This window comes from Coenobita brevimanus, chromosome 94 (genome assembly GCF_032717465.1).
Source record: "Coenobita brevimanus isolate Jiangsu-jjx chromosome 94, ASM3271746v2, whole genome shotgun sequence".
Lineage (NCBI taxonomy): Eukaryota > Metazoa > Arthropoda > Malacostraca > Decapoda > Coenobitidae > Coenobita > Coenobita brevimanus.
Window position 1 is genome coordinate 34,551,390 of NC_137047.1, and position 11,603 is coordinate 34,562,992.

The following is an 11,603-nucleotide window of genomic DNA, read 5'->3' on the forward strand; positions in this document are numbered from 1 at the left end:
TGTATTTTGTTGTACGTATCGTCAGACTATTTTTCTCAGCTTGAAGGACACCCATAGTAGTGAAGGGGCTACAGATATATGTATTTAGCCCACAAAAAACTAAATACTCGATGCAAGTGTGAAACAATCGCTTTAAGAAAGAAAAAAAATAATTATCCCTATTGATGGGGTTATGAATATCTGTAGAGTCGGTAATAATTAATATCAAAACATAGTAACTGAAGATGGTGATGATGATCGAGAAATGTTCTTAATAACGTTGCTCCAATTTCTCTGCGCTATGAAAATCCTCAGATATTAACAATATTATAATGTAATTCATACATCCTGGTTTGATTCAATGAAGTATTGCTTCCCGAGAGGTGTGATGCCCCGCGGCTAGGCTGCCGTATTGCAGTAAATATATGACAAGACGATCGGCGTAATTTTCTTCGCGATATTTCGTGACCAATCTCAAAGGAACCGAACTCCTACTGTGGCATAGCGATGTGAGAGACACATTAAGGCTTCGCCACTCCGCTGCATCTCAGAGGCTTCACGGTGTGGCTTGATACTGGCTGTACCCTTGTGTAGGGGGAGAAAGATCAACCCACCCATTACCTCTTTGGCTCGTATTGTTTTTTTTAGTGTTGGAAGGTCACTAATACCTACTAGGCAACTGAATTCTGGATATGGCAGGCTAATATCGTCTTGAACGTTATTCATATAGACTATCGCTACGTGAGAAGAAATTCTGTAACAGACAATAGAACAATAACCTGGAATAAACAAAATAAATCGCTTAGGAAAAGATGATGGGAAGCTTCCTTAGCAAAAGTGTATACGGGCCTTTATATTCCTATTTATCCACCTTTTACCAGTCGTTTTCCTTGTAGTTATTCGCCTCCTTCTCTTCCTCCTCCTTCTCCTCCTCCTCCTCCTCCTCCTCCTTCTTCAGCATCATCATTATCATCAACATTATCCTTTTCTTTTCTTTTTTTTAATTTGATGTTGTTGTTGTTGTTGTTCTTCTTCTTCTGCTTTTTGTTCTCCTCCTCCTCGTCATCATCATCATCATCATCAGCCACATTCTCACCTTCATCCTCCTCCTCCCTCTCCACATCTTCCTACTCCTCCTTTTTCATCATCAACATCTTCTTCTTCTTCTCTCATATAATTCTGTTTCACTTGATATCATTTTCTAACTGTACTGTATATCAGACATACACTACATTAATCCCTTCTCCTTCAGTCCTGCGTTTTAATGTTATTTTTGACCACCTAGTTTATCATCTGCGTGTTTGTTTATTTGTGTTTGCTCGTTGTGATGCTGGTCAGCTCTGATATGTGCGATTACACTTTTATATAATGTTTATGTATTTTTGTACTGAAGTTGTGTGTGTGTGTGTGTGTGTGTGTGTGTGTGTGTGTGTGTGTGTGTGTGTGTGTGTGTGTATGTGTGTGTGTGTGTTTTGGTTTGTACAAAGCCTAACTTCTCACAAGGAAATTGTTTGTGTGCAGTTGTGTTTTTAAGCTGCTTAGTAAGACTACGGACATTAAGACATAAAATCAGTGTTTGCTAAGTCCACATCGTCTCCTAGAAAACGGCACGCAACAGTCGAATTTACTTCCTTATTCACAGTTGCACTGCTGTGAGCACAGGACCAATGTGGGGAATTTGCCGTACTATACTCCGGCCACTTTAACTTGGCGCAAAATTGCCATCTCCATCTTGAATGCTACGCTTTCAGTACCGTATGTCTTAGGAGTAGTCTGTGGTCCTTCTCGTGAGAATGCCTTTTTGACAAGATGTCGAACCATATTATTGCCTTATTCTGCAATTGCTTTACGAGAAATGAGCTTCAAAAGAAAGAAAATCTTGGCCAAGTTGAGGTGGAGGAACTATGCAAAGGTAAAGGTTTCATAAGAGATGATAAAACTTTATTTCAACTTAATTTCTTCAGGCTGGTGTTGTGTATTAAATGTTATTATTGTTGCCATCAGACAAGTGTTTTCAGTTCAGGCAGAGAAATCATCCTGGCAAGAGGAGTGGTTAATCAATGTTGTTTGTCACGCCGTCACTATAAACTATTTCACTGTAGTCAACAAAATCCTCTTGATGTACCGAAAAAAAAAAAAAAAAAATCCTTCATTGGATTAAAGCGTTCAACCTGATGACGTTTTTTACATTTCACCATACGATAGGAAATTTCCACCTGTAATGGTTAGATATGGCCTCATTAACCCCTTTAGTGTAGAACCTATTCCCTGAGCTAAAGGAAATCGTCTATTGCCAACAACAACAATAAAAAAAAAATACGTCTTAGGAGTGAAGGAGTTAACCCATTCAATGCGCTGACGTATTTCTTAGTTCATTGTTGGTATCTCTGAGTGATTTTATTCAGGCTACCAGAGACTATTTCAACAGAAAGCCCTACATACAGGCATCAACCTTTTCCCTGCCAAGGTCTCTCCCAGTTTGAAAAGACTCGTCGGGAAAAAACAACAGTTAACTAAAAATGGACGTCAGAATATAGAGTGTTGAGGGAGCGGCAGTGGACTTAGTACGCGCTCTGCCCTGAAGCTGGGGCACCGGGTTCGACTGATCACATCCTTCTCCCTTTTACTTTCTCGTCTTTCACCTTTTTATCGTCTCTGCATAATTAGTCATAGAAGGAATTATCTGGTGTCAGCTGCAGTGACATACAACGTTCCTAACCCTTTGGATCCTAGGACGTATATAGGAGTTTGTTTTGGTAGCTTCAGTCGATTTTATTTTGCTCTTGAGAGACTTTTCTGACAAGAGGGATTAGATACAGCCTGCAGTAACCTCCTTACAAGAGATCGTCCTTGAGTTGAATAAAATAAATTGGAGGAAGCAATAAAAATACAATAAAAAGAGATCGCCGTACTGAAGGGGTTAATTTTAGTTAACAACGCTGATTGAGATAGTTTTTAACCCCTTCAGCCTGAGGACGTAATTTTAAACTTATTCTTATCGTGGCCAGATTAATTTCTTCAGGTTTGGAGAGATTTGCCAAACTGGAGGGGTCAGATATAGCCTTCATTAACCCTTCCCTGACATAAATAAAATCGTCTGGAGGCAGTAACAGTCAAACAGTAAACTAAGTAGCCATAGTGAAGGTGTTAAGGGAGTGTCGGCGGGGTAAGTACATGCTGTCAAATATACAATATAAATACGCCATCGGGTTGAAAGGGTTAATAATATCACCTTTTGGGAATTTAATCTTGCTGCCTCCACACGATTTTGTTGACTCTGAAAAAACCATTTTTAGTGACGGGGTTAAAAACAATATCCATAAACGCTTTGGAAACCTGACCTGCTTCCTATAACCCCTGCCACCTCATCATTATCTCTCTCTCTCTCTCTCTCTCTCTCTCTCTCTCTTTCTCTCTCTCTCTCTCTCTCTCTCTCACACACACACACACACACACACACACACACACACACACACACACACACACACACACACACACACACACACACACACACACACACACACACACACACACACACACACGTAACCCATACAATCCACTGTTGTTTTTTCTGCTTAATTTTTCGTATCTCAAGGCACATTTTTTTTTTATATATATAATTTAGATTAATATATATTTTTAAAAGTAGGAGGACAGATACTAATTTCATAAACTAGCACACTATCAAACAAGTCATTTCAATATTGCATTAAAGTGTGTAGCGGCAAGAATATACTACAAAACGACGTCAGTGTATTGAAGGTGTTAAGGGAGTGGCAGCGTGGTTGGTACTGGCTCGATCCTCATGCTGGGGCACCGGGTTCCGAGTGACGCCTCCAAACCTCCCCCCCTTTTTTTTTTTCCTCTTTTCAATTACCTTCATTTTATTTTCTAACCCGAATCTAAGTATATGTGATGTACAGTAGTTTCTGCTGCAATAATATAAAAAGATAACCTTTCAGTATGGTCACGTTGCTTTACGTTTTACTGTTGCTCCCTGCAGACGATATTGTTCAGCTTTAGATACTTTTGGAACGGGAGAGGTTGGATATAGTCTTCATTTACCGCTTCACCACACGAGATATTCTCAAAGTAGAGTAAACTTGGCTCATTGTAGGATGAAAAAAGTATAAAAGATGTGCTATGATTGAAGGGGCCAACTCATGTTGACAACGCTGATGGCAATAGTACTTAACCATGTTGCTACAGTGGATTTACCAGAGATGAATTTATTCGTGTGGTGTCAACATGAATAAAATACAAAGTTGTTACAAAGCGGCTAAGGGGTTAATGTGCACGGATGTACTCTGAAATTGGTAGACCTTAATTCCAGGCCCTGGACGAAGTTAACTTATTCAATCCCAGGACGTCTTTTGTATTTTGTTGTACGTATCGTCAGACTATTTTCTCAGCTTGAAGGACACCCATAGTAGTGAAGGGGCTACAGATATATGTATTTAGCCCACAAAAAACTAAATACTCGATGCAAGTGTGAAACAATCGCTTTAAGAAAGAAAAAAAATAATTATCCCTATTGATGGGGTTATGAATATCTGTAGAGTCGGTAATAATTAATATCAAAACATAGTAACTGAAGATGCTGATGATGATCGAGAAATGTTCTTAATAACGTTGCTCCAATTTCTCTGCGCTATGAAAATCCTCAGATATTAACAATATTATAATGTAATTCATACATCCTGGTTTGATTCAATGAAGTATTGCTTCCCGAGAGGTGTGATGCCCCGCGGCTAGGCTGCCGTATTGCAGTAAATATATGACAAGACGATCGGCGTAATTTTCTTCGCGATATTTCGTGACCAATCTCAAAGGAACCGAACTCCTACTGTGGCATAGCGATGTGAGAGACACATTAAGGCTTCGCCACTCCGCTGCATCTTAGAGGCTTCACGGTGTGGCTTGATACTGGCTGTACCCTTGTGTAGGGGGAGAAAGATCAACCCACCCATTACCTCTTTGGCTCGTATTGTTTTTTTAGTGTTGGAAGGTCACTAATACCTACTAGGCGACTGAATTCTGGATATGGCAGGTTAATATCCTCTTGAACGTTATTCATATAGACTATCGCTACGTGAGAAGAAATTCTGTAATAGACAATAGAACAATAACCTGGAATAAACAAAATAAATCGCTTAGGAAAAGATGATGGGAAGCTTCCTTAGCAAAAGTGTATACGGGTCTTTATATTCCTATTTATCCATCTTTTACCAGTCGTTTTCCTTGTAGTTATTCGCCTCCTTCTCTTCCTCCTCCTTCTCCTCCTCCTCCTCCTGCTTCATCATCATCATTATCATCAACATTATCCTTTTCTTTTCTTTTTTTTAATTTGTTGTTGTTGTTGTTGTTGTTCTTCTTCTTCTTCTTTTTCTTCTGCTTTTTGTTCTCCTCCTCCTCGTCATCATCATCATCATCATCATCCACATCCTCACCTTCATCCTCCTCCTCCCTCTCCACATCTTCCTACTCCTCCTTTTTCATCATCATCATCTTCTTCTTCTCTCATATAATTCTCTTTCACTTGATATCATTTTCTAACTGTACTGTATATCAGACATACACTACATTAATCCCTTCTCCTTCAGTCCTGCGTTTTAATGTTATTTTTGACGACCTAGTTTATCATCTGCGTGTTTGTTTATTTGTTTGTTTGCTCGTTGTGATGCTGGTCAGCCCTGATATGTGCGATTTCACTTTTATATACTGTTTATGTATTTTTGTACTGAAGTTGTGTGTGTGTGTGTGTGTGCTTTGGTTTGTACATAGCCTAACTTCTCAAGGAAATTGTTTGTGTGGAGTTGTGTTTTTATGCTGCATAGTAAGACTAGGGACATTAATACATAAAATCATTTTTTGCTAAGTCCACATCGTCTCCTAGAAAACGGCACGCAACAGTCGAATTTACTTCCTTATTCACAGTTGCACTACCGTGTGAACAGAACTAATGTTTGGCATTTGCCGTACTATACTCCGGCCACTTTAACTTGGCGCAAAATTGCCATCTCCATCTTGAATGCTACGCTTTCAGTACATGTCTTAGGAATAGTCTATGGTCCTTCTCGTGAGAAAGCCTTATTAACAAGATGTCGAACCATATTATTGTCTTATTCTGCAATTGCTTTACGAGAAATGAGCTTCAAAAGAAAGAAAATCTTGGCCAAGTTGAGGTGGAGGAACAATGCAAAGGTAAAGGTTTCATAAGACGTGATAAAACATTATTTCATCTTAATTTCTTCAGGCTGGTGTTGTGTATTAAATGTTATTATTGTTGCCATCAGACAAGTGTTTTCAGCTCAGGCAGAGAAATCATCCTGGCAAGAGGAGTGGTTAATCAATGTTGTTTGTCACGCCGTCACCACAAACGATTTCACTGTAGTCAACAAAATCCTCTTGATGTACCGAAAAAAAAAAATAAACCTTCATTGGATTAAAGCCTTCAACCTGATGATGTTTTTTACATTTCACCATACGATAGGAAATTTCCACCTGTAATGGTTAGATATGGCCTCATTAACCCCCTTAGTGTAGAACCTATTCCCTGAGCTAAAGGAAATCGTCTATTGCCAACAACAACAATAAAAAAAAAATACGTCTTAGGAGTGAAGGAGTTAACCCATTCAATGCGCTGACGTATTTCTTAGTTCATTGTTGGTATCTCTGAGTGATTTTATTCAGGCTACCAGAGACTATTTCAACAGAAAGCCTTACATACAAGCATCAACCTTTTCCCTGCCAGGGTCTCTCCCAATTTGAAAAGACTCGTCGGAAAAAAACAACAGTTAACTAAAATGGACGTGAGAATATTGAAGGTGTTGAGGGAGCGGCAGTGGACTTAGTACGCGCTCTGCCCTGAAGCTGGGGCACCGGGTTCGACTGATCACATCCTTCTCCCATTTACTTTCTCGTCTTTCACCTTTATATCGTCTCTGCATAATTGTCATATAATGAATTATCTGGTTTCAGGTGCAGTGACATACAACGTTCCTAACCCTTTGGATCCTGGGACGTATATAGGAGTTTGTTTTGGTAGCTTCAGTCGATTTTATTTTGCCCTTGAGAGACTTTTCTGACAAGAGGGATTAGATACAGCCTTCAGTAACCTCCTTACAAGAGATCGTCCATGAGTTGAATAAAATAAATTGGAGGAAGCAATAAAAATACAATAAAAAGAGATCGCCGTACGGAAGGGGGTAATTTTAGTTAACAACGCTGATTGAGATAGTTTTTAACCCCTTCAGCCTCAGGACGTAATTTTAAACTTATTCTTATCGTGGCCAGATTAATTTCTTCAGGTTTGGAGAGATTTGCCAAACTGGAGAGGTCGGATATAGCCTTCATTAACCCTTCCCTGACATAAATAAAATCGTCTGGAGGCAGCAACAGTCAAACAGTAAACTAAGTAGCCATAGTGAAGGTGTTAAGGGAGTGTCGGCGGGGTGAGTACATGCTGTCAAATCTACAGTTATACGTCATCGGGATGAAAGGGCTAATAATATCACCTATTGGGAATTTAATCTTGCTGCCTCCACATGATTTTGTTGACTCTGAAAAAACCATTTGTAGTGACGGGGTTAAAAACAATATTCATAAACGCTTTGGAAACCTGACCTGCTTCCTATAACCCCTGCCACCTCATCATTATCTCTCTCTCTCTCTCTTACTCTCTCTCTCCCTCTCTCTGTCTCACACACACACACACACACACACACACACACACACACACACACACACACACACACACACACACACACACACACACACACACGCAGACACACACACACACACACGCAGACACACACACACACACAGACACGCAGACACACACACACACACACACACACACACACACACACACACACACACACACACACACACACACACACACACACACACACACACACACGTAACCCATACAATCCACTGTTGTTTTTTCTGCTTAATTTTTCGTATCTCAAGGCACATTTTTTTTTATATATATATAATTTAGATTAATATATATTTTTAAAAGTAGGAGGACAGATACTAATTTCATAAACTAGCACACTATCAAACCAGTCATTTCAATATTGCATTAAAGTGTGTAGCGGCAAGAATATACTACAAAACGACGTCAGTGTATTGAAGGTGTTAAGGGAGTGGCAGCGTGGTTGCCACTGGCTCGATCCTCATGCTGGGGCACCGGGTTCCGAGTGACGCCTCCAAACCTCCCTTTTTTTTTTCCTCTTTTCAATTACCTTCATTTTATTTTCTAACTCGAATCTAAGTATATGTGATGTACAGTAGTTTCTGCTGGAATAATATATAAAGATAACCTTTCAGTATGGTCACGTTGCTTTATGTTTTACTGTTGCTCCCTCCAGATGATATTGTTCAGCTCTAGATACTTTTGGAACGGGAGAGGTTGGTAATAGTCTTCATTTACCGCTTCACCACACGAGATATTCTCAAATTAGAGTAAACTTGGCTTATTGTAGGATGAATAAAGTATAAAAGATGTGCTATGATTGAAGGGGCCAACTCATGTTGACAACGCTGATGGCAATAGTACTTAACCATGTTGCTTCAGTGGATTTACCAGAGATGAATTTATTCGTGTGGTGTCAACATGAATAAAATACAAAGTTGTTACAACTCGGCTAAGGGGTTAATGTGCACGGATGTACTCTGAAATTGGTAGACCTTAATTCCAGGCTCTGGACGAAGTTAACTTATTCAGTCCCAGGACGTTTTTTGTATTTTGTTGTACGTATCGTCAGACTATTTTACTCAGCTTAAAGGACACCCATAGTAGTGAATTGGCTACAGATATATGTATTTAGCCCACAAAAAACTAAATACTCTTTGCAAGTGTGAAACAATCGCTTTAGGAAAGAAAAAAATTAATTATCCCTATTGATGGGGTTATGAAGATCTGTAGAGACGGTAATAATTAATATCAAACCACAGTAACTGAAGATACTGATGATGATCGAGAAATGTTCTTAATAACGTTGCTCCAATTTCTTTGCGCTAAGAAAATCCTCAGATATTAACAATATTATAATGTAATTCATATATCCTGGTTTGATTCAATGAAGTATTGCTTCCCGAGAGGTGTGATGCCCCGCGGCTAGGCTGCCGTATTGCAGTAAATATATGACAAGACGATCGGCGTAATTTTCTTCGCGATATTTCGTGACCAATCTCAAAGGAACCGAACTCCTACTATGGCATAGCGATGTGAGAGACACATTAAGGCTTCGCCACTCCGCTGCATCTCTGAGGCTTCACGGTGTGGCTTGATACTGGCTGTATCCTTGTGTAGGGGGAGAAAGATCAACCCACCCATTACCTCTTTGGCTCGTATTGTTTTTTTAGTGTTGGAAGGTCACTAATACCTACTAAGCGACTGAATTCTGGATATGGCAGGTTAATATCCTCTTGAACGTTATTCATGTAGACTATCGCTACGTGAGAAGAAATTCTGTAACAGACAATAGAACAATAACCTGGAATAAACAAAATAAATCGCTTAGGAAAAGATGATGGGAAGCTTCCTTAGCAAAAGTGTATACGGGCCTTTATATTCCTATTTATCCATCTTTTACCAGTCGTTTTCCTTGTAGTTATTCGCCTCCTTCTCCTCCTCCTGCTCCTTCTTCATCATCATAATTATCATCAACATTATCCTTTTCTTTTCTTTTTTTTTATTTGTTGTTGTTGTTCTTCTTCTTCTGCTTTTTGTTCTCCTCCTCCTCGTCATCATCATCATCATCATCATCCACATCCTCACCTTCATCCTCCTCCTCCCTCTCCACATCTTCCTACTCCTTTTTCATCATCATCTTCTTCTTCTCTCATATAATTCTCTTTCACTTGATATCATTTTCTAACTGTACTGTATATCAGACATACACTACATTAATCCCTTCTCCTTCAGTCCTGCGTTTTAATGTTATTTTTGACGACCTAGTTTATCATCTGCGTGTTTGTTTATTTGTTTATTTGCTGGTTGTGATGCTGGTCAGCCCTGATATGTGCGATTTCACTTTTATATACTGTTTATGTATTTTTGTACTGAAGTTGTGTGTGTGTGTGTGTGTGTGTGTGTGTGTGTGTGTGTGTGTGTGTGTGTGTGTGTGTGTGTGTGTGTGCTTTGGTTTGTACATAGCCTAACTTCTCATGAAATTGTTTGTGTGGAGTTGTGTTTTTAAGCTGCTTAGTAAGACTAGGGACATTAATACATAAAATCAGTGATTGCTAAGTCCACATCGTCTCCTATAAAACGGCACGCAACAGTCGAATTTGCTTCCTTATTCACAGTTGCACTGCTGTGAGCACAGGACCAATGTGGGGAATTTGCCGTACTATACTCCGGCCACCTTAACTTGGCACAAAATTGCCATCTCCATCTTGAATGCTACGCTTTCAGTATATGTCTTAGGAGTAGTCTATGGTCCTTCTCGTGAGAAAGCCTTATTGACAAGATGTCGAACCATATTATTGTCTTATTCTGCAATTGCTTTACGAGAAATGAGCTTCAAAAGAAAGAAAATCTTGGCCAAGTTGAGGTGGAGGAACAATGCAAAGGTAAAGATTTCATAAGAGGTGATGAAACATTATTTCATCTTAATTTCTTCAGGCTCTTATGTGTATTAAATGTTATTATTATTGCCATCAGACAAGTGTTTTCAGCTCAGGCAGAGAAATCATCCTTGCAAGAGGAGTGGTTAATCAATGTTGTTTGTCACGCCTCACCAGAAACGATTTCACTGTAGTCAACAAAATCCTCTTGATGTACCGAAAAAAAAAATAATAATCCTTCATTGGATTAAAGCCTTCAACCTGATGACGTTTTTTACATTTCACCATACGATAGGAAATTTCCACCTGTAATGGTTAGATATGGCCTCATTAACCCCTTTAGTGCAGAACCTATTCCCTGAGCTAAAGGAAATCGTCTATTGCCAACAACAACAATAAAAAAAAGATACGTCTTAGGAGTGAAGGAGTTAACCCATTCAATGCGCTGACATATTTCTTAGTTCATTGTTGGTATCTCTGAGTGATTTTATTCAGGTTACAAGAGACTATTTCAACAGAAAGCCTTTCATACAGGCATCAACCTTTTCCCTGCCAGGGTGTCTCCCAGTTTGAAAAGACTCGTCGGAAAAAAACAACAGTTAACTAAAATGGACGTCAGAATATTGAAGGTGTTGAGGGAGCGGCAGTGGACTTAGTACGCGCTCTGCCCTGAAGCTGGGGCACCGGGTTCGACTGATCACATCCTTCTCCCTTTTACTTTCTCGTCTTTCACCTTTTTATCGTCTCTGCATAATTGTCATATAATGAATTATCTGGTGTCAGCTGCAGTGACATACAACGTTCCTAACCCTTTGGATCCTGGGACGTATATAGGAGTTTGTTTTGGTAGCTTCAGTCGATTTTATTTTGCCCTTGAGAGACTTTTCTGACAAGAGGGATTAGATACAGCCTTCAGTAACCTCCTTACAAGAGATCGTCCTTGAGTTGAATAAGATAAATTTGAGGAAGCAATAAAAATACAATAAAAAGAGATCGCCGTACTGAAGGGGTTAATTTTAGTTAACAACGCTGATTGAGATAGT